Below are 25236 nucleotides of genomic sequence, written 5' to 3'. Positions count from 1 at the left end.
CCCAGACTCAATTCGTTTGCAAAGTTACATAGTAGGACTTTGGATGTTCTTCTCCTTACATTCTGGGAGAAATTTGAACATAGCTCTGCAAGAAGGAATATCACAAGTATGTAGATGTCCGACGAAGGGTCCCAACCCGAAACGTCACCCATCCCTTACATCCAGAGATTCTGCCTGACCCGCTGAGTTACTCCAGCACTTTGTGTATATCTCTAATATCCCAAGAATGACTGGAAAACCGGGTTCACAAATTACCATGGCTCCAAAGAAGTTAAAATCAGGCAAAGTGTAAAAGGTACATTACACCTGATCTATGTAAGAAAATAACTGCAGATGCTGGTACAAATCGAAGGTATTTATTCACAAAATGCTGGAGTAACTCAGCAGGTCAGGCAGCATCTCAGTATCCATATCAGGTGATTGGGTTTCTATTTCCTCCCCTTGTACATGTGCCAGCTGAAGTTATTTTCTTGTGCTGTCTACCGTCGGTAACCGGCAAAAACTGTTGACTGCGTTTGCCTCTCAGCAAAGTATTATATTGGATCGCAACTTGCAGCTCTGCTGATCTCTGAGAGTCACCTTTATCCTTCAGCTGTGGATTGGATTGAAACGGCATGTTGTCTTTGCTTTGCATCATTTAAAGCCAGACCTCCAGAATGACAGACAGAAATAGGGTAGACAACAGGAAGGTTGACATTTCTGTCATCCAGTTTTGCATTACTTGTCTTGTGTCTGCCTCTTGTCAGTATAAAATCTACTCTTTGGGATTGTCACTCTTATTCAGATTGACATATTTACACAATTCCATCCTAAAAATACTTAACCTACTCCATCTAGCGAAGGTTTCGAGTGACAAAATATCTGAAGACTCCAAATTGCCAAGATGGTTTTTGAAGAGTCACTGATTGGCAAAATAAGTATTTGGAAAGTGCTAACTGTGCAGCAAAATATTCACGTAACATCACTACAAGAAAAATTACACAGAGGCCATCCTCCCTCCACTCTCTGTCAAAGCAAGCCAAAGGTTTGCAAAAACAATTATTATGATGAACACAAAAAGCTGAAGTAACTCAGCAGGACAGGCAGCAACTCTGGAGGGAAGGAATGGGTGACATTTCGGGTTGAGACCCTTCTTCAGACTGAAAGTTATGGGAAAAGGAAACAAGAGATATAGACGATGATGGAGAGAGATAAAGAACAATGAATGAAAGATATGCAAAAAGGTAACAATGATAAAGAAAACAGGCCATTGTTTGCAGTTTGTTGGGTGAGAACGAGAAGCTGGTACGACTTGGGTGGGAGAGGGATGGAGAGAGAGAGGGGATGCAAAGGTTATTTGAAGTTAGAGAAATTAATATTCATACCACTGGGTTGTAAGCTGCCCAAGTGAAATGTAAGATGCTCTTCTCCAATTTGCGTTTAGCCTCACTCTGACAATGGAAGAGGCCTAGGACAGAAAAGTCAATGTGGGAATGGGAAGGAGAATTAAAGTGTTTAGCCACCGGGAGATCAAATAGGTGCTGGTGGACTGAGCAAAGGTGTTCAGCGAAACGATCACCCAGTCTACGCTTGGTCTCGCCAATGTACAAGAGTCCACATCTTGAACAAAGGATACAGTAGATGAGGTTGCAGGAGGTGCAAGTGAACCTCTGCCTAACCTGAAAGGCTTTGGTTGCGGTCTTTCTATGAAAAAGAGAGTCAAAACCATTGCTTGACGTAGATACATTTTGGAATCAGTTAATGTAACAGAGTCAAAACTTTCTGGAGTTTTTTTGTTTGCTCTCTTTTGGCTTCTGTTAGCTTTGTTATCAATCGGTAAGTTACTGGCCAACAGGTATTTCAATAATTCCGAAGGCAACGTAAAGCAGATGCTATAAATCTGAAATAAAACAAGGAATGGTGGACATAATCAGCAAGTGAAGCAGCTAACATGGAGAGGGAAATGGAGATAATGTTCCAGGTGATGATCTCGCATCACGACTTGTCATTGCACATGGACTGGTTTCTCTCTGGACGATTCATGGGCAATCCCGAGGGAATTGCTTTCTTTCAATGCAATGAGAATAATGAAGGTGATTCTAACTGGTATCAAAGACTTGTATATTAACTGGCAATTATAATTTACTTAATGCAAGTGGTGACTATAGAGTTGATGGGCATGAGAGTGAGAATAGTTTACAGGAAAATAAATCAAGGAATGGGATTGATATAGATATAGACATGATGAACAAATGATTTCCATTTGAAATATCACAAAGTCTATATTTTGTGGAATAAACTTTGAAATCTTAAGCCTGCAGTTATCTGACCTGTGCCGGCTTTAACAGAAAGAATTCCCAAACTCAATGGTTTGAAACTTGAAAATTTTCAATTGTTACTTCCCAAACAGGAAGACTTTGTGATCAATCTAGAAACGGATTTACAGAACATCTTCAGGATACACTCATCTTTCCTCCCCAACCCCCCCTCCCCTCCTTCTTCATACCTGGGTGGTGAAATGATTAAGCTACTGGACTGATGCCTGGTAACTCGAGTGCCCTGGGTTCAATTCTAACTTCCTCCGCTCACGGTGTGGAGTTTGCATGTTCTCCCAGCGACCGCATGGATTCCCTTGGGTAGCTCTGGTTTCTCCTCACTTCCCAAAGACATGTAGGTTGGTTGGTTAATTGGCTTCAGTAAATTGCCCACAGTGTATAGATGAATGGTAGAATTGGGAGGGGTGGAGGAGTTGGTGGGGGGGGGGGGGGGGGGGGAGTTAATGGAAATGTTGGGAGAATAGGATACAGGAAAAGGCACATGGGGAATGGGATTGCTTTATGAGTCAGCATAGATTTGATGGGCTGAGTTCATTGTTGTAGGTAATATATGGTAAAAAAATAGCAGATTTGAGATAATCTGATGATGCTTCAATTGCCCCTGACGTTTGGCTGTCAAGTCAAGAATCTCTCACCATGGAAATCGCATGCTGACCGTCTAGGTTTACATAACGTGATAAATGAATAGTAGTTGAACAATGTATCAGCACCTTCTGGAGTTTAAAAGTGGTTAAATAAACTTAAAGATAATTTTACCAGGAACTGTGCAATGTCAGAATTAGCCTTTGTACTTCCAAGCAAGAGCAAGTGAATGAACCAGTCAATATAATAGAAAGGAAAGATTGTTTTTTTTTAAATTTCAAGCAAGCTCGTGACAAGTCACAATGTTACTTAGTTCTAATTGAACATTGGGGATATTTCTGCCTTATACACTCAGTGTAACATTTTGAATCATGGATCTGGGCATTTGTTACAACACATTTAAAACCTTTCGGTGATGAATAAAATGTAGTTTGTCCATGTAAGCTGTTGTCAGGGTGTCATATTGCACATATATTCCCAGGTTTTCCGCCAAAGGAAAAATAAACCCCAGAGCCTTGAATTGAATGAACCTTGAGACCTGTCTGGAGACTCAGGGGAACAAAGTAAATGAAATGCCCATCAGTTTGTCTCTGCTGCACCTCCCTGTAATTGACAGCTCTGTGCTTCATTATAAACAAATCACCCACCACCAGCACCATCAAACCGAGAGCAGGTGGAGTGACGTGGAGTAAACTGGGAGACCCAGACCCTGGAGATGAACGGGAATGGAGCTGACAGACAACCAGCTGATTGAAAGAACCTTGAAGATCTTTAGACTTCAGAGATACGGCACGGACACAAACCCTTTCAGCCCGAGTCCACGCCGACCAGCGATCACTCAGTGCACTCCCTATACACCCCGCACTATCCTACACATTAGGGACAATTTTACCAGTGCCATTTAACCTAAAAGCCTGTATGTCTTTGGAGTGTGGGAGGAAACCGGAGCAACGGAGGAAACCCACCCGGTCACAGGAAGAACATGCAAACTCCATTGTCAGCACCCATAGTCAGGATCGAACTCGGGTCTCTGGCGCTGTAAGGCAGCAGATCTACCATTGCTCCACTATGCCGCCCCGAAAGATCTACAAATAGTTCAGCTGCAAATTGCACAGTTTGGTTTGAAACTGGAGAGTTCCAGTAATTTCTCATCTATGTTACGTTTAATTAATTCTTAATCTCATTGTACTTGCACAATGACAAAAAAGATATTTGTATTGTACAGCTGCAACAACATCAGGCGAATTACACACAGTTAGCCAAATCAAATGAAAATTGGCTCCAGCTTTCTGCAAAATGTATGCGCATGTGAAAGCAGTGAAACGGACACGATTGTCATGAGGTCTTAAGGTCATAAGTGATAGGAGCAGAAATAGGCCATTCGGTCCATCAAGTCCATCAAGTCTACTCCGCCATTCAATCATGGCTGATTTATCTCTCCCTGCTAACTCCATTTTCCTGCCTTCTCCACATAATCCCTGATACCCAAGCTAATCAAGAATCTATCTATCTCTGCTTTAACATAGATTGTTCATCTGAATAAAGCAGTTCAGCCACACCACCTCACAAAATTAATGAAAATCAAATACCTGCAGATACTGGAATTCTGAAATAAAAATAACAACTGCTGGTCAGACTCATTCGGTCAGACAGCATCTGTGGAAAGAGAGACAGTTAATATTTTAGGTCTGTGATCCTTCATCAAAACTGAATAAGAGAGAAATGAATTCGTTTTCAGTGACAAAGAAGGTGGAGGATGCATAGAGAATGATCTCTGACGGTATAGGAGGCCATACTGGGGAACATAGAACACGGTACACATATAACAGCAGCCAAAGGGAGCCATGGAGGCCAAGTCAATGGATATATTTAAGGCAGAGATTAACAGATTCACGATTCTTGGGGCAGATTCTTGGGTGTCAGTGGTTATGGGGGGTAGGCAGGCGAATGGGGTTGAGAGGGAAAGATAGAGCAGCCATGGTTGAATGGCAGAGAAGACTCAATGGGCCGAAAGTTTTAATTCTGCTCCTATGACTCATGAATTTATGTAATTAGATATCGATGCAATCAAGCCCAATGCATTGGCTCACGACAAAAGCATAATTCTTAGCATTGTCCTATCGATGACATATAGAGCTATAGAAAACAAAGAAATAAGACAATGATCACTGTCCTGGTCTCTCATTCATTGCTTATAATTTAAACTAGTTTGTTGGTTTCCACTCATGGTTTGTTTCAATAAGTTAGAAGTGGAGTAGACTTGATGGGAAAATGACCTGATTCTGCTCCTAGAAATTATGAACTTATGAAGATAAAATAGTACAGCACAGGAACAAAGGAACAACATTGACTGCTCATGCAGGAAGGAACGGCAGATGCTGGTTTAAATCTAAGATAGACACAAAATGCTGGAGTAACTCAGCGGGACAGGCAGCATCTCTGGAGAGAAGGAATGGGTGACGTTTCGGGTCGAGACCCTTCTTCAGACTTGACTGCTCTCCTGGATCTCGCCAGTGGCTCGAGAAGATACAAAGATCTTTGTCAAGGTCCCTGCAATCTCTTCTCTTGCCTCCTTGATAGCCTGTGATGGATCCCATCAGACTCTGGGAAATGTATCCACCTTAATGCCCTTCAACAGCCTCAACACCATCTCCTACCTGAATTTCCATGTTCACTTTGAACTCAAAGAGCACGATGGATTTTCATTGGTCCCATTGATGCCAATGAAAATGCTGGTGTGCAGGGTGTTGTCAAGTGCCAAGAGTGTTTTATTTCCGAAACGGAACAATGAAATTCTTACCTGAAACAGCACAACAGATATGTAACATATTACTCTGTAAAACCCATAATGAACAACAGAAAACATTCAGTACATATCTGTTGTGCTGCTGCGAGTAAGAATGATATTTATATAATATATAAGAATATAAAAAAGTAAACAGATAAATAAATAATCAATAGTAGTGCAAAGGCAAAAATAATGTCACCAGGTCTATATAGTTCCGAGCCTATTTAGAGGTTGTAGTATTTAATAGTCTGATGGATGGTTGTAAGGAAAAAGCTGCTCCATAACCTAGACATTGCAGTTTTCAGGCTCCTGTACCTTTTCCGGATGCCGGAAGTGAGATGAGAGCGCAGCCAGGGGGTGATGATGATGTTGTGATGATTGCATTATGATCTTACTGTACATCCATGGTGACGTCGTTATCCATTGCCAATCTTGTGGGCAATACATTTGACACCAACAATATGAGAGGGTTATCCGAGCATCACCACAGTCATCTGTTCCAGTCTTCTGAGAATGGGAATGCAATATAAATGGAGCCATATACATCTCTTTGTCAACTGCAGGCTCATCCATTTTAATTCATTTTTTTGGATAACACATCCCACCAAGTAGACATTCACCCTCTCCGGTGGATATAAGTCATCTTGTCATACTGCATGGAAAAGCAGAATGGTCTCCTTTTTGTGCACTCCATATTTATTCATCAAGCAACAACATTATAACAGACAATTAGGCATCTATCTCACCACATCTTCAGATTTGCTGTCATGTTTCCCTCCAAGACAGCAGTGATTACACTTCATTCACGGTTCACGGTTATACAGCACTTTGGGGACATCCTGAAGTTGTAAAATGGGTTGTATAAATTTCAGGGCCCATAAATTGATTTACTACATCTTGAAGGCGTTAAAATGTACCAAATCCGATGCTATTTAATGCAAGTGGCCTGTAAACAAAACGATCTTCAATTACAAGGATCCCAGAGAACCATTTATTTTCTTTTTTTGTTGTTGTGTGATGCTGCTTCTGTCAGTTTCATCTGTTGTAAGGTCTTGCTGCTGCCGCCATTCACCCCTGTACTGTAATTGGAAGCTCAGTGGCCTACTTCAAAAGAACTCCCTGATAACCACATTCTTGTGGTTAGTCGGGAGTGCATTTGCTTAAAAGTTGCAATGATGGGAAATGGGGATGTTGCTGGACAGGGTGGTGAAGAATAACACACACAGAAGGCATGTTCTTTATATAAAAGGGCTATGGAAAAATCTCTTCAGGATAAAGATAAGGCTTTACTGACACCCTGTCAGCTGGGTGTCTATGAACATCAATATTTTAGGGAAGGCTGCATTTACAGTAAATCCTATTTCTGCTCTATTTGTAAATTCAGACTGAAGGGAAAGCAGGTGAAGTATTCGGCAGATACATGGGCAGGGAAGGTTTAAGTGATGTGGGCCAAACACAAGCAAATAGGACTGTCTCAGGTAGACAACTTGGTCGGCATGGATGAGCTGGATGGAAGGGCTTATTTCTGTGCTGTATTAATCTATGACATTTTTCTTGACATTACTATTGTTGAGCTTGAGTGATCTCCCTAATACAGCAGTAATACAGCAACTGTGAGGTGTGGCAGATCTCATAGCAGCCTGGAATAATCCTGAGGTATGAAACTGAGAGGAACTGTGTCTTTAAGCTCCATGACTAAAGCAGTCAGGCACATGATGAGCCCGTACGTGCAATCTCCGGATGTCACAGAACACAGTGAGGACAACCTGTTTGAGTGTTTTGGCTTTAAATAGCATGTTTTCAGGGAGTAAGGATTATAAAAGTCTGGTTGCCCTGTGAGCGAACAATAATTAGGTGAATGAAGATGAACTTGGACATTGCACTATTGCGGTTAAACCAGATAAAATGTGCTTCTGCACACAAAAATTCAGCTGAAAAGTCAGGGGGTCTAACCTGCTCCTTGGGTTTTAGGACACAGAAATGTATACAATATTACTCTACCCTTGGATAAGCCAATTTGTAACTGCAAGGTATCATTTTCTTTTGGAATCAAGCAAGGGAATCTTAAGGCCGAAACCTAATTTTTTTCTATTGTTTCATTGAAAGGAAGTTGAGCTAAACCAGCATTTTCCCTCTTTGAAAAAAGCTGATTTTGACCCATTCCAATCAGCTCTGCTTTTCGATTGTGGGTACAAACCGTTCATGATTTGACACATTTTAAGAATATGATTCATGAGCTGTTGAGGCACTTTTTAAAATCAATGTAAAGAGTGCAGAGTGAAATATTACATTATGTAAGGGATAATTTAATGTTCCTTTTCAGATTCTTGAATTCATAACATCAACATAAGCTTTTTTTTAGCATACTTCAGTTAAATGACTGTAAATTCCTGGCACAGCAGAAAGCACAGGCCTGGTAATCTTCAGAAGCTTGGAGCACTGAATATATTAAAGTGTTGATAACCTTGCCATATAAAAGACGGAACTGTCAACCATGGGAGACGTGAAGGGTGAAGTTTATGTGCTATGAGAGATACACATTACGAGCCCTGTTTAGCATTTTGAGCAGTGCTCAGTTCTCAGAGCACCATATGGTAAAACATATCTAGTCTCGGATATATTAAATGCATTTTAAACATAAATGAATGGCATGTATAAAATGAGGCAAGGTTTGATCTTTCATCACCTCCCGTCTGGACTACTGCAACAGCCTCCTCTATGGCGCACCCTCAAAAATCATCAGTAAACTTCAATACATTCAAAACTCCGCTGCCCGTCTACTCACCCACACCCCGATCCGTGACCATATCACCCCTGTCCTTTACAAACTCCACTGGCTCCCCATCCCCCAGAGAATCCAGTACAAAATCCTCCTCATAACCTACAAAGCCCTCCATAACCTGGCCCCATCCTACCTGACTGACCTCCTCCACAGGCACACTCCCACCTGCACCCTCCGCTCTGCTGCTGCCAATCTCCTATCCCCCCACATCCGGACCAAACTCAGATCCTGGGGGGACAGGGCTTTCTCCATCGCTGCTCCCACCCTATGGAACTCACTACCCCAAACCGTTAGAGACTTCTCCACACTCACCACATTCAAAACATCGCTGAAGTCTCACCTGTTCAGTACTGCCTTCAACCACTGAAGGTCACCTCACCTTCTGTCTCCTTTCTCTGTTCGTTTACTTATTTACTTATTTATCTATTTATTCATTTCCCTATGTTCTCTAAATCTCTGTAAAGCGTCTTTGAGTATATGAAAAGCGCTATATAAATAAAATGCATTATTATTATTATTATTAAAGTAAACAGCTAACAGCATTTGCAGTCCAGGCAGGCACAACTTTAATAATAAACTTAACCTGTATGATACTATTTGGCAATAGAAAAAGAAAGCATAAAACTCCCGAGCTCTCTGGTTGGAAGAAAACATCATTTTCAAATAGATTATGGCCCTTCATCTGGAGAAATATGCATGCAAGCATCTCAGTTCCTTTGGTGCATGATATTGATTGCACTGACATGATGAGTGTTAATACCTTCTCTCCTGCATGGGGTGTGAGTTCTTCGCTAAATGTGCATGTGGATGTGAACAGATGCAAATGTGTGTATGCATGCAACTTCATGTACGGGGGGAGCCTGTGTACACACATGTATATAAGGTTGCTTGCATTTAGGTGTATGTGTGTATTTGTGTACATTTGTTTATGTATGGGAGAGTGCTGTCACTGGCCATACTTAACAATTTGCAATGAACATGGAATTGTACAGATTTCCAGCACAGAAACAGGCCCTTCGGCCCTACTTGTAGATGCTGACCAAGTTGCCTACCCCAGTTAGTCCCTCCTCTTTATACTTCAGATTTCTAGAATCTGCAGTTTTATGTTTCAAGTATCAAGTATCCTGTACTTTTCAAGTATTTATTGTCATATGCACAAGTACTATGAGGTACAGCTGCGATGAATTTCTTGCTTGTAGCAGCATCAGAGGCACAAAAATTTAAATTATAAAAGATCTAGAATAGTGAGAGTGAAAAGGCCATGCAAAAAGCAAGACATTGTTGCAAAAAACATAATTAGAAAGCAAGCCCGTGGTAGTGTAAGAGGTTGCTCAGTTAGCATCTGAGTTGTGCAGGTACTTAGTTTCTGCACATGTTGTTTTCAGCTCAAGGTCATGCGTATATATGATGGTGAACATTGTTGAAGCATTGCTCTTCCCCCTGCTGCTGGCCCCCTACCCTTGCAAACTTTCAGACTGTTTCAGTGGTTGGCATCCCTGGCTCTGAATCAAAACCTTTCAAATGTGCAATGTCTTTTTCAGGGTGTGATAGGGGAGTATTTCACTTAGCATTATATCCAAGAGACTCGATGCAACAAATAACAAAAAATCAGGTGGATGGAAGGAGTGAAATCTGTGCTAACTCCATTTTAATTAACATTAAAAAAGGCTGTGTTCTTTAAAGGTTTAGTTTGGTTTAGTTTAGTTTAGTTTATTATTATTATCACGTGTACCGAGGTACAGTGAAAAACGATTTTTGTTGCAAGCAATCCAGTAAAAAGAGACTATACGTGATTACAATCAAGCTGTCCACAGTGTACAGATACAGGATAAGGGATTAATGTTTTGTGCAAGATAAAGTCCAGTAAAGTCTGATACAAGATAGTCCGCATGTCTCCAATGAGGCGGATGGTGGGTCAGGACTGCTCTGTGGTTGGTTACAGGATGGTTCAGTTGCCTAACAACAGCTGGGAGAAAGCTGTCTCTGAATCTGTTTTCACACTTCTTCACTCTTGCTTGATGGCGGAGGGGAGAAGTGGGAGTGACCAGGATGAGACTGGTCCTTGATTATGTTGGTGGCCTTGCCAAGGCAGCGTGGTGTGGATGGAGTCAATTAATGGGAGATTGATTTACATGATTGTCTGGGCTACGTCCACAACTTTCTGCAATTTCTTGCGGTCTTGGATGGAGCTGTGATGCATCTCAATAAAATGCTTTCTGCGGCACATCTGTAGAAACTGGTGGATGCAGTTGAGGACGTTTCAAACTTCCTAAGCCTTCTAAGGAAGTAGAGGCATTGGGTGCTTTCTTGGCCATTGGTTCAATATGGCTGGCCCAGGACAAGTTGCAAGTAATATTTACTCCGAAGAACTTGAAGCTTTTAATCATTTCAATTTTAGCGCCCCCAATGTATACTGGGGTTTGTACACTGCTTCATTTCCACAAGTCAATCACAATCTCCTTTGTCTTGCTTACATTAAAGGAAATTTGAATGTCTTGGTACCAGGTTACAAGGTTCTCAATCTCCTACCTGTACTCCATCTCGTCATTCTTTGAAGCAGAGAATGATCAGCCATGATCACATTGAATGGCGGTGCTGGCTCGAAGGGCCGAATGGCCTACTCCTACACCTATTGTCTATTGTCTATTGTCTATATCTGGCCCACTACGGTGGTGTTGTCTGTGAATTTGTAAATTGTAAATTGATTTGGATTTGGATTTGGATTTGGCTGTACAGTTGTGGGGTGTATAAGAAGTAAAGAAGGGGGCTGAGAACGCATCCTTGTGGGACATCAGTGTTGAGGATTATCATAGAGGATGATTTGTCACCTATCCTCACTGATTGTGTTCTGTTGGTCTGGAAGTCGAGGATCCAGTTGCAGAGGTGAGTGCTGACTCCAAGTTCCACGAGTTTGGAGATGAGCCTGGATGTATTAATAGTGTTGGAAGCAGAGCTGTAGTCAACGAACAGAAGTCTGACATAAGTGTCTCTCTTGTCCAGGTGTTCAAGGGGTGCTTGTAGGGCCAAGGAGATGGCATCAGCTGTGGACCTGTTGTGATGGTAGGCAAACTGCAGTGGATCAAGGCTTCCTGGGAGGCTGCATATAGTGTGTTCCATAACTAGCTTCTCGAAGCACTTGATGATGATAGATGTCAAGGCCACAGGACGGTAGTCGTTAAGGCTTGAAATCTTGCTTTTCTTCAGCACTGGATGATAGTGTTCTTGAAGCAGGTGGGTACCTCGGAATGGAATAGGGAGAGATTAAAGATGTCTGTGAACACTTCTGCTCGTTGGTCAGCACAGTTCCTAAGGACGCAGCCAGGAACTCCATCTGGACCTGTTGATTTCCTTCTGTTCGCCCTCAAGAACACCAATCTAACTTCTGTAACAATGATCCTGGGGAAAGGGACACTCCAGTCTGAAGAGCCGGATGTTATCGCCCCATTGGCCTTCTGCTCAAAGCGAGCATAGAATGCATTATGTTTATCGGGTAGGGCTGCACTATCACCAGCTATGTTGCCTGACCGCATTGCAGCAGTTATGGTATTCAGGCTTTGCCACAGTCGGCCCAATGGTTACACTGGGACTCAGGTTTGTCCCGGTATTTTCTCTGGGCACTTCTGATGACTTCAAACAGCAATTTTAAATTAAACCTGGTGACCATTCATCTCATTACCATGACACATCTTCTTACATTTAAACATTTGCCCTTCACTTTCTTATCAAGCACTTTCATTGTAATTTGTAGTGTGTGGGAAGTGTTTTCCATATGTTCATTAGCATGAACCTGTTGGGCTGAAAGGCCTGTATCCATGCTATTATTTTCTGTAACTATAACTCCATGTTTTTTGAGATCTATGCTAAGTAATTTACATAAATCAAATCTCTTTCACAGAGAAACCTTCATGCTGAAATAGCTCCAGATCTGAAATGGAAGCACTTTTGCCTGACCCCAAATAGAAAAATTAGCCACATAGAGTCATAACATCATAGAGTGATACAGTGTGGAAACAGGCCCTTCGGCACAACTTGCCCACATTGACAAACATGTCCCATCTACACATACGGGTGTCAGAGGTTATGGGGAGAAGGCAGGAAAAGGGGTTTGGAGGGAAAGATAGATCAGCTATGATTGAACAGCGGATTTGACTTGATGGGCTGAATGGCCTAATTCTGTTCCTATCACTTATGAACCTATGAAGTGGCACAGTAAGAGCAAGCAGACTTAGAGGGAAGGGGGATTGCGGTAGGCTGGGAGAAGAAATACAATTTGGAGGAGACATAGTGTGTAACATGAGCTTTCTAAGTGGAGGCAATGGCAAGCTGGGCAAATGTTAGTGTATCAGATATTGAATGGTAACAATCTTTTATGAAAAGCAATCGAGTCACAGAATAATCAGTGATGGCTGTAATTAAATATCACTTCAGAGTTTTCCTTTGATTCTTATTACCATCTTTTTTATTGGGATGATAGAATTCTTATTTTTCATGTATTTTTAAAACTCATTAACATATTTGCTGGCGGATTTGCCTTTCAATCTTCCTGAATGTACAGAATAATAATTTTCTAGCTCATACTAAATTTATGAATGTTTCTCCAAATTGACAGATGCATTCCTTTAAGATAGTCACCCTGAAAAGATTCTTAAGTACTTCTGATGTTTGCAATGCTTTTATTGCCCCACAAATTACTCAGCCATCTGAAGGTAGTCATAAGAAGGGAGTCTAAAGAAGGGTCTTGACTCGAAACGTCACCCATTCGTACTCTCCAGAGATGCTGCATGTCCCACTGAGTTACTCCAGTACTTTGTGTCTCTCTTCAGTTTAAACTAGCATCTGCAGTTGCTTCCTACACAAGAACATGTTGGTCCAGGACTATGCAAGAGAGGAGAAATTAGAGTAATGAGATGAGAATGAAAACACCAGTGCCCAACCCCACAAATGAAATTTAAGCAGAGTCAGGGAGTCATGTTGTCGGTTTAGAAAACTTGATTAGGCCACATTTGGAGTATTGTGTGCAGTTTTGACCGGCCCATTACAAGAAGGATGCAGAGGGTTTGGAGAGGGTGCAGAAGTGGTTTTCTAGGATGCTGCCTGGATTAGAGTATATTAGTTTTAAGAAATGATTGGACAAACGTGGATTGTTTTCCTGGAGCGTCAGAGGTTGAGTGGAGACTTGATAGAAGAATAAAAAAAATGATGAGAGGCATCGATAGGATAGAAAGCTAGACATTCTTTTCCTAGGGTGAAAATGTCAAAGACTAGAGGGTATAGCTTTAAGGTCAGAGACGAAAAGTTTAAAAGAGGGCAAGTTTTTTAGACAGAAAGTGAATGGGTGCCTGGAACATGTCACTGGTGAGGTGGTGGAAGCAGATATGATGGTGGCCTTTAAGGGGCTTTAAATTGGTCCAGGGATTTTAAAAAAAATGTAAAAACCCTTTATTGTCACTACACAAAGTACAGCGAAATTAAAGCAATCCAGATGATGCAATCACACACAGCAGACAGTACAAAGGATAAACCTTTATCCATAACAAGCTAAACCTAATCTACTGAATTAAACAAACTGACCTCTAATACAATATACACAAAACAATTGCAATACGGTCAAGGCAGTGTACAGTGCAATCAAGACAGCAAGTTATTGCACAGCAATGAGAGCTAACATATTGCAAATGCATCGGTAGTGCCGTTTAAAAAAAAATAAAAAAAATAATGTGATTAAATATGAGGTGCGGTCGGGTGTAACATGTAATAAGTTTTGCAAATGTTAAGCAATATAAGTGCAGTAGGATGTAAACATGTATTAAATTGAGGCTTATGTTTTCTGACAAGTAACTGTCAGTGTTCCGATCAGTTCCGTTCCTTCCATTCAGTTTTATATATAGGGAATAGAAGGATATGTGTCAAGTGCAGGCAGACGAGATTAATTTAATTTGGCACAATGTTCGGCGAAGCCATTATGGGCAGAAGGGCCTGTTTATGTGCTGTACTGTTTTATGTTCTGTTGTTTTTCTTAGTTAAGTTTCCAATGAGGAAGGGTGAGACAAGCTACACTGGAGTTTAGAAGCGTAACAACAGACTTGATTAAAATGAAAAATCCTGTGGATTCAGTATGTGGAGACAATATTTTGTGTGGAAGAATTCAGAATCAGGGTTTAAAAAATAGAGGTCACCAATATAAGGGAAGAGGAAGCAATTTTTTTTTCTCATGTCGAGAGCGTTTGTAACTCATTTCGCAGAAGGTGATGCGAGCAGTGTTTTTGAATATTTTTAAGATGAAGGTAGATGGATACTTGAAAGTCAAAAGGATGAAAAGTTACTGCAGATAGAGATGCGTGTGGAGTTGAAGTCACAACCTAATCACCCATGATTCCACTCAATGGCAGAGTTGCACTTGGTCTATTCTGGCTCCTAATTCTCATCCTTGCATGTCTGTGTGCCTGGCACTGAGTAGTGAATCACCAATTTAAAATGACCAGAGGACGAGAATAAAGATTAAAAGGTATAAAAAGCCATATAATATCACTTATGGAGGAAGGGCTAGGAAAGGCTGGGAAATTGATTTATTGGTACTTTATTATCATATATGACATGTCACAGTGAAATTCTTTGTTTTGCATACTATACACAAGGTATGCAAAGAGTCACTATGTATAGGTCACTGACAAAGTTACAAAGTATTCACTATAGTTCCCAATGGCCCTTATTTGTTCTTGGTGCCCCCCCCCCCCCCCCCCCCCCCCATGCCGGGTCCCTCATTGTTCTTGATGGGCCCCACACGCCGGTTCCCTCTTTGTTATAGAGGCTCTTTGTGGCTAGAACAAGGAAGATCATATATCTTAGGAATCGTTGAATAAGTCATAATGTCATATTACACAGATATAGGCTCTTTGAATGACCTGTACACATCAAGTACCCTGTCCATCAAAAGTATTCGAGGCAGATGGAAATACAGGGCTTGTGTGACAAAAAAGCAGCGGAGTGAGTCTTAGATTGCTTCAGCGAATACCTCGTGCATATGCAATTGGACTACTTATGTAATTTTGTGATACAAACTTCTGCATTCTATTAGTTCTGAGTTTGTGAGTTTCTTTCTCTGATCTCTATCTGGTGAATGGTGACAAAAATCGATATCTATGTGAATATAAAGTAGGTGCACAGGTGAATGTGCCCGCATTATTATACACAAATATGGCGTTCATGGTCCATCAGTCTTTAGATTCAAATGTCTTTTCTGCTTGAAGTGCCAACAGGCTTTTGACACAAAGAACTATTCTGACCGTTCAGCTAAGACACATATCAGCAGAAAAACCTCAAGGGACAGAATGGTTTCATCCTGTCCCCTTTTTCAGTGGAAGAACAGAGAAAATAATTGTAAGAATGTGAGGCCAAATTACCAGGAAGCTGTAGCCATTCTGTGTACAGCGAGGGCACAGGCTTATGATATTAAAGGTCAGTTACAACTACACATGGGATAACTCTCTGTCAGTATCCTGTGGCCTTTTCATCACTGTTAATGCTCAAAGGAGGATCTGGGTTTTTTTAATCCCCTTTCTTAAACAAAATCCATCAACATAACACAACCTTACAAATGTCTTCAATCAAACACCATGCCAGCAGGAAACCTAAGCTTCTTAATGATACACCTACTATCAATTCATTCAGCAAAAAGGACTGAATTAGCTTCTATTAATTCCATTCCACAGTACATTCAGTACACATACATCAAGAAGATATGTAAACTCTTATTTTAATGAAAGTGATTTTGCTACTTACTAATAAGCTGGATAACTCAACATTTATATCCATACCTCCTATAGAATTCATTCGGAGAAATCTCAGGTTACTTTTAGGGGCACCCATTCAGGCCGTGAAGCTGGTCTTTATTGACTCAGGTCACCACGTTGCCTGGTTACCAGCGTGAATTTGACAATGAGAAGCCACCTTGCCACTCTTTTCCCAAGGAATCAATATGACAGGCTTGATGGTGATGATATGAGAGGACCAGAGAAAGCTTGAAATTACTGTCGAAGGTTATTTATCAAAAGTCTCAGGAAAAGATTAGCTTTAGTCATATTATCCAGCCCCAGTCAGATTGCACTTCTCTTCCCTGCCTTTTTTTTCTAATCTATTTTTTTTCACTTTTTTTTTCTGCATATACAAGTAGCAGCCAACCTATTTTGTAGTACAGTTTCTGCAATGTAATATTACCTTGCTGGGACAATCAGAATATGGGGGGAAATTTATCTTTCCATTTCTTTTGCACCAAATCGAAAATTACAGACTGGCTCGAAGGGAATAGAAGCCCTTGATATTTCTGACCTTTGCTGACACCCCTTTCGTCACTTGTCAGCTCTTAAAAAGGGTATTTAATTGTGAATCTTTGGTGGTGACATGGTAAGTGCCTGGTATTCTAGCAGACTGCCTTTCATTAGAGGCTTCTGCAGACTGCATAGAGACAGTTAACTCTTCCATCTCCCTTGCAGTGGGACATTTCACAAAGCTTTAAGCCAACGTAAAAGCTGAATGCAGCATTCATTGACTCATTCCTTTGCTGCTATGGAGTTACAGCATTGAACCAGTGAAAATCTATGTATCTATTTTAGAAAAGCATTGTGTGGAAGATATAATGACAAGAACATAGTGACTTCAGGAACAGGAGTAGGCCAGCCAGCCCCCACTTCCCCTTTCAATTAGGTGATAGCTGATCAGCCCATCAACTCAATTATTCTGTCTTTGCTCCGTATCCCTTGATACTCTTAGCCGAAAAGAGCTCCATCGATCTTGGTCCTGAAAGCTCCAATTATTGCAAAGACTGCAGCTTTTTGGTAGAGAGTATTTCACATTTCTATCACAAGAACTCTTTTGTTTCAAGTCTTCTTTTAGATTAGTTTAGTTTAGAGATACAGAGTGGAAACAGGTCCTTTGGCACAGCAGGTCCACACCGACCAACGACAACCTGTATGCTAGTTCCATCTTACACACTAGGGGCAATTTACAGAGGCCAATTAATCTACAAACCTGCACTTCTTTGGAATGTGGGAGGAAACTGGAGCACCTGGAGGAAACCCACGCGGTCCCAGGGAGAACGTACAAATTCCATACAGGCACCACCTGTGGTCAGGATCAAACCTGGGTCTCTGGCCCTGTAAAGCAGCAACTTTACAGCTGGACCATTATCTACTCTAAGTGAAGAACTTGCATGACCTTTACTGAATTATTAAGGAAGGCTCGATCTGTGTTTTCCTAAAACATTTTGGGATATTTAAAGTTCTTTGTCCATCTTTACAAGTCCAGGACCAGAACGGTACAAATGGAGATCCAATAAAAGAGAGAACCTGGGAGGTCCTGAACACCAACAGAAGTATTTTTGTTTATTCTTCTAGGCTTAGGTTTATTATTGTCAAGTGTATCGAGGTAGAGTAAAAACACTTGCGTGCTATCCAATCAAATCAAATAACATTATACAATGCAATTAAGCCAAATTTAAGGTTAAAAGACAGAACAAAGAGAAAGATACAGAGTACAGAATCTAGTTTCCAGCATCATAGCATAACAGTTCCATGGAAAAAGTCTGATATCCACAACGAGGTAGGTTGGAGAATCAAGTCTGACCCCAGCTCACCGTTCTGAAGCCTGGTATCAGAGGGGAAGAAGCTGTTTCTCAGTCTCTTGGTCCACACTTTTAAAGTTTCTGTATCTTCTGCCCTTTGGAAGTGGGGAGCAGAAGATCAGGGTGGGAAAGGTCTTTGATCATATTGGCTGCTTTCCTGAGTAAAGTGTAGACAGAGTTAATGGTGGAGAGACTGGTCTGTGTGATGGACTGGGCAACATCCACAGCTCTCTGCAATTTCCTACAATTTCCATACAAAATTTAAAAACGTTGTTACATTAATATAATTATATGGATATGTATACAGAAATATATATTCTCCAAACGAGAAGGGGCCATGATGTTTTTGGAGACTTTTGCCACTGTTTTGATCGTTGGTTGATCACTGTAGTGGTCATGTTTGCTATTATACTCGGCAGGCTTGTTTTAAGTATAATATATTGACACTGAGGAAACTTGTCCCTGAAGTCAGACAGGACCAAGGAGAAACATTTCTTCAAGCAAAAGCTGGGGGAGAAATTGAAAGTCTAACAATTGTCTGCGTTATCATATTTATAAGGATATGAATATGGCCACAAGAATAGGCTCATTTTCAGTCATTAAAAAAAGCTAAAGAATTGGTAGACAGATATGTTGAAGAATCACTTTAATCCAAAATCACTGGGATAATGCAAAGGTTTATGTTTGATTCAGGGTTTAGGAAACCTAACAAAAAAATTCTGAGTGTGGAACCAGAATGAGGAAGTTATCACGGGGCTGTAACTATGACAACATACCCTCTCAGATGCTGACAGGTTTCTGTGAGGAATCAATGATTCAATGGTGGTTGTTATCAGAGGTGAATCTGACCTTTGAGAACATGGTAAAATTGACCAAGGAGTGGAATCCGCCAATAAAATCTTTGCAAGTGAGGTTGTCTGTTCCATGTAGCAGCGGAACACAGAAGAAGGAGCAAATCACATTGCTCCAATACAAATCGGGGGGCCATTTAACAAAGATAAGCACATACTGTAATCACTGTGGAGACTAACAGATACTGGTTAGGCTAGGAAAATGTCAAACAGGTGATTTAAAAGGCCACATCGTTGGAGCTTGTACGGACAAATGTAAACAAAATAAAAGCAAGAACTTGAAGAAAGATAGACACAAAATGATAGAGTAACTTAGCGGGTCAGGCAGCGTCTCTGAAGAAAAAGGATGGGTGACGTTTCGGGTCGGGACCCTTCTGACCTAAAACTTCACCCATCCTTTTTCCCCAGAGATGCTGCCAGACCCGTTGAGTTACTCCAGAACTTTGTGTCTATCTTTGGTATAAACCAGCACCTGCAGTTCTTTCCTACACACATGAAGGAAGGTGTTCAAAGTTCTCACCACATCAAGGAAGCAAATGAAATCTGTAGTATAGAGATAGTGTTCCCATAGTTGCATAGAAAAGGGGGTTGGCTTCAGAAAAGAACGCCCACTTGTTTTGTCAGGATAGTAAATGACTGAGATGTGGCATTTGAACCTGACGCTGCGTATAGTGTAATACCGATGAAGTCAGACTAAATGCACGGCTGGGTGACCAAAAGACACTAGGCCCAAATTTAAATGGCACAGCTAAATTCGGAAACTTATGGATGTGTGAGCACTGATGTTGGTGGAGTAACTGATATGATTGGGAAGTGCCAAAGAGACTGGCTTAAAGAAATAGAAATGTTGAAGTCAATATTCAGGTTGAGCCTAACGCCCTGCCACAGTTCTTGTGCTTGTGACGAGAAGCCCTCGGCATTACCTTCTGCAGTGAAACCAAAATTGGAGGCCTAAAACTCAAACTTCTCTGAGAAAAAGCAATCGGTCCAGTTCAGGTCTCTGAATGGGCCATAGCCATTGTTCCAGCGCTGAAGCGTGGTTCAGCGTCATTCAGGGTTTGTGAAGTTTACAAGCTGGTTGTTAAAATGAGTCCTGTCCCTGCAACAATATTCCATTCCTTGAATGGTGGACCAACCTACTATTTGCAATTTTGTCTGTTGGGCGGCAGGTTATTGAAGCACTTCAGGGAGGAAAAATCCCCAGAGCCTGATAGGTTCTAACCCAGGATACTGAGAAGCTAGGGAGCAGGTGACTGTGCCTCTGCTGGTGATTTTTGCACCTTCATAGACCATGAGTGAGGTATTGGAAGATTGGAGTATAACTAATGTTGTCCGCTTTTTCAAAGAGGGTAAAAGGGATACTGAACTCCTCGACTCTCCCACTCGTGGAAACATCCTCTACACATCTGCTCTATCTAAGCCTTCCATTATTTGGTAAGTTTCAATGAGATGCCCCCTCATCCTTCTAAACTCCAGCGAGTAGAGGTCCAACACCATCAACAGCTCCTCATACATGAACCCAATCATCCTCAGGATCATTCTTGTAAACCTCCTCTGGACTATCCAACACCAGGGCATCCTTTCTCAGTTATGAGGACCAAAACTGCTCACAATATTCTAAATGTGGTTTGGCCAGCGTCTTATGAAAATCGGCATTACATTCTTGCTTTTATATCCTAGTTCTCTTAAAGTTAATGCTAACATTGCATTTGTCTACTCTACCACTGACTGAACCTGCAAATTAACCTTTTGCTTTGTTGTTTGGTTTACCTTGTCCCCATGAAATTCACAAAGACTTCACTCGATGAGCCTTTATGTATTCAAGATGAGTGATGCAGCAAAGGACAGTCGTAACTGTTTTGTAATTCATACCTGTCTTGAAACTCCCGTGAAGTGTGAACTATTCAAGGAAATTATCCAAGTATTCCTCCCTCCAAAGAGTTTAGTTTAAAAACATAGAAACATAGAAAATAGGTGCAGGAGAATGCCATTTGGCCCTTCGAGACAGCACCGCCATTCATTGTGATCATGGCTGATCATCCACAATCGGTAACCTGTGCCTGCCTTCTCCCCATATCCCCTGATTCCACTGGCCCCTGTAGCTCTATATAACTCTCTTTTAAATTCATCCAGTGAATTGACCTCGACTGCCTTCTGTGGCAGAGAATTCCACAAATTCACAACTCTCTGTGTGAAAAAAATTCTTCTCACCTCAGTTTTAAATGGCCTCTCCTTTATTCTTAGACTGTGGTTCCTGGTTCTGGATTCCCCAACATTGGGAACATTTTTCCTGCATCTAGTTTGTCCAGTCCTTTGATAATTTTATACTTCTCGAAAAGATCCCCTCTCATTCTTCTAAACTTCAGTGAATACAAGCCCAGTCTTTCCAATCTTTCCTCATATGACAGTCCTGCCATCCCAGGGATTAACCTCCTGAACCTACGCTGCACTGCCTCAACAGCAAGGACATCCTCCCTCAAATTAGGAGACCAAAACTGCACACAATACTCCAGATGTGGTCACACCAGGGGCCTATACAACTGCAGAAGGACCTCTTTGCTCCAATACTCAAATCCTCTCGTTATGAAGGCCAACATGTCATTAGCTTTTTTCATTGCCTGCTGTACCTGCACGCTTATTTTCAGTGACTGGTGTACAAGGACACCCAGGTCTCGTTGCACTTCCCCTTTACCTAATCTGATACCATTGAGATAATAATCTGTCTCCTTGTTTTTGCCACGGAAGTGGATAACCTCACATTTATCTGCATTATACTGCATCTGCCATGCATCTGCCCACTCACTCAACCTGTCCAAGTCACCCTGCAACCTCCTAACATCCTCTTCGCAGATCGCACTGCCACCCAGCTTTGTGTCAACTGCAAACTTGCTAGTGTTACTTCTAATTCCTTCGTCTAAATCATTCATATTTACGGTAAACAGTTGCGGCCCCAACACAAAGCCTTGCAGCACTCCACTCTCCACTGTCTGCCATTCGGAAAAAGACCCGTTTATTCCTACTATTTGCTTCTTGTCTGCCAACCAATTTTCTATCCATGTCAATACCGTACCCCAATACCATGTGCTCTAATTTTGCTCACCAACCTCCCATGTGAGACTTTATCAAAGGTTTTCTGAAAGTCTAGATACACTACATCCACTGGCTCTCCATCATCCCTTACTTGTCATATCCTCAAAAAAATTGAGAAGATTAGTCAAGCAGGATTTCCCCTTCATAAATCTATGCTGACGGACCAATCCTTTGACTGCTATCCAAATGCGCCATTATTACCTCTTTACTAATTGACTCCAGCATCTTCCCCACCACCGATATCAGGCTAACTGGTTTATAATTTCCCGTTTTTTCTCTCGCTCCTTTCTTGAAAAGTGGGATAACATTAACTACCCTCCAATCCACAGGAACTGATTCTGAATCTATTGAACATTGGAAAATAATCACCAATGCGTCCACAATTTCTTGAGCCACTTCTTTGTATACCCTGGGATGCAGATCATCAGGCCCTGGGGATTTATCAGCCTTCAGTCCCATCAGTCTACCCAATACTATTTCTCGCCTAATGCAAATTTAGAGTTACAGCGCGGAAACAGGCCCTTCAGCCCATGGGTCCGCGCCTACCGGCAATCCCTGCACAGTTACACAAGCCTACACACACTAGGGACAATGTTTACATTTACCAAGCCAATTTACCTACATACCTGTGTCTTTGGAGTGTGGGAGGAAAGCAAAGATCTTGTAGAAAACTCATGCAGGTCACAGGGAGAACATAAAAACTCTGTACGGACAGCACCCGTAGTTGGGATCAAACCCGGGTCTCGGGCTCTGCAAGTGCTGTAAGGCAGCAACTCTACTGCTGTACCACCGTGCCGCCTAGAGGATCACAAAAATTAGATTATCTGGTCACAGATAATGTTTGGGTAAGCTTTCCGTCAAACTGCTTTTTCCACATTACTATATTTCCAATGGAAATGCATCATTTCGGTGTAAAGTGACACAGAAGTCCTGAAGTTTCCAAAGGTGCAGTACAGATGCATCTTTCTTTTCTTAAACTCTATCTAATGAAGTCAAATGCATACAGAGGGAACCCTGTTAGGCATTTTCCAAGAGTTTGTTAAACCTCACATTTTGTTGACAATGGCAATGTCCTTCTTTGGTCTAAATTATTAATTGCTGTGCACAACAGCAACATTAGAATGTCGCCTTTGTTAAGTGGCTACAGTTTGTGAAAGCTAACCCATTTTATTTACCCTCGGTGGCCAAAGGTAATTATGAAGAGAAACTGTCGTCTCTGCATACAAGTGGCTGACAGGAAGATACTGGAGGTCACGAAGGGTCACAAAGAAGCCATTGTGAGACTGCTCAGTGCTCTTTAGATGACTTGGCCAATTACGCCTCACATTTGTGGTGAATAAGCTTTTAAATCTCGAAGCCAGGCTTGATGGGGAATTCTTTTACGGAGAAAAAAGAAATAGTTGTGCGATGAATAATGTCCTATCTGAAAAACACTGTGAGGAGAGGTTGTCACGCTGCAGAATCCACACATAAGGACCTGTGTTTATACGTGTGCACAGTTCCTTCCTGATTGCTGTCATTATTCTGCGCCAAACTGATTAATGCCTCCATTGAAGACACTCTGACGAGGAGAATGCAACAAAATAATTCTTTACTTGTAAACTGATCGGGGACATCTCACTCCCAGTGTTATCTTCTGTTCTGCGGAGATGAATCCTAGCATTTCATGAGCGAGGACAGTGTGCCCCTTCTTCCACTGTTGAGAGATGTGAAAAAAGGGGCATGTAGCATCGACAGTGAGCCCTTCATAAACATTCAAAATTGTTCTCTGTTGAATCGCGTGGCGTTGGTGTTTTATGCCACTTAGAAGGTCAAAAGTCAAGGTGAAGGCTTTTGCTTAATGATGAATGCAAAGCTGAATAATTCATGAGGACAATAATTTTTACAAAGGGCTTGACAGTATGCTGTAAAATGTGAACATTTACCGTCAGCATTTTTGTATAATATCTGGTACATCACAATGTTGTAAGTGATTAATAGGATCACCAGTTTCCATCGCTGCTCCAGAACCTGCTGCTTTCTGCACCCAAAATGTAGAAGCAAGAAATTGCAGCCGCTGGTTTATACCGAAGATAGACACAAAATGCTGGAGTAACTCAGCGGGTCAGGCAGCATCTTTGGAGAAAAAGGATGGGTGACGTTTTGGTTTGAGACCTTTTTTCTGACTGAAAGTGGGGGAGGTGGGGTTTGGCTGAAGAACTTGATTGGTCAAGGTCTTTACTCACCTCCTGCTCATCAACCACTCGCCCCCACCCCGTATTTTCAGACTGAAGATGGGTCACAATCCAAAACCATCATTTTTCTTTAGAGATGCTGCCTGACTCATTGAGTTACTCCAGCACGTTGTGCCTAGCTTCCTGCACCCTGGCAAGTTCTTTCACCACTCATTTCCTGGGAAGGCTGGCCCATTGCTGCTGGATCAGATTCCCATGTTTTTGCCACTGAGTTCATGTGATAGGGGCAGAATTGGGCCATTCGGCCCCTCAAGTCTACTCCACCATTCAATCAGCGCTGTTCCAACTCTCCTTCCTAACCCCATTCCCCTGCCTTCTCCCCATAACCTCTGACTCCCGTACTAATCATGAAACTATCTAGCTCTGCCTTAAAAATATCCATTGACTTGGTCTCCACAGCAGTCTATGGCAATGAATTCCACAGATTCACCACCCTTCGAATGAATCATCATTCCACTGGATAAAATGGAGAGAGTGACATATTATATCATATCATATATATACAGCCGGAAACAGGCCCTTCGGCCCACCAAGTCCGTGCCGCCCAGCGATCCCCGCACACTAACACTATCCTACACCCACTAGGGACAATTTTTACATTTACCCAGCCAATTAACCTACATACCTGTACGTCTTTGGAGTGTGGGAGGAAACCGAAGATCTCGCAGAAAACCCACGCAGGTCACGGGGAGAACGTACAAACTCCTTACAGTGCAGCACCCGTAGTCAGGATCGAACCTGAGTCTCCGGCGCTGCATTCGCTGTAAAGCAGCAACTCTACCGCTGCGCTACCGTGCCGCCCTTTGATCACTTTGAACTATTAGGGAATGGTCTCAAATGCCTAAGGAAGTGAAACACACTACATTATGTAGTATTGAAGTTTGTGGAATAGAAGGTCTTACATTTATTTTTCTAGTTTGCAATAAGTCATGTTTCCCCTTGAGATTTGCCACCAGCCTATTGTAATACATGGCATCA

This window comes from Rhinoraja longicauda, chromosome 5, assembly GCF_053455715.1.
Source record: "Rhinoraja longicauda isolate Sanriku21f chromosome 5, sRhiLon1.1, whole genome shotgun sequence".
In the NCBI taxonomy this organism is placed as follows: domain Eukaryota; kingdom Metazoa; phylum Chordata; class Chondrichthyes; order Rajiformes; family Arhynchobatidae; genus Rhinoraja; species Rhinoraja longicauda.
Note: the sequence above shows the minus strand (reverse complement) of the source record.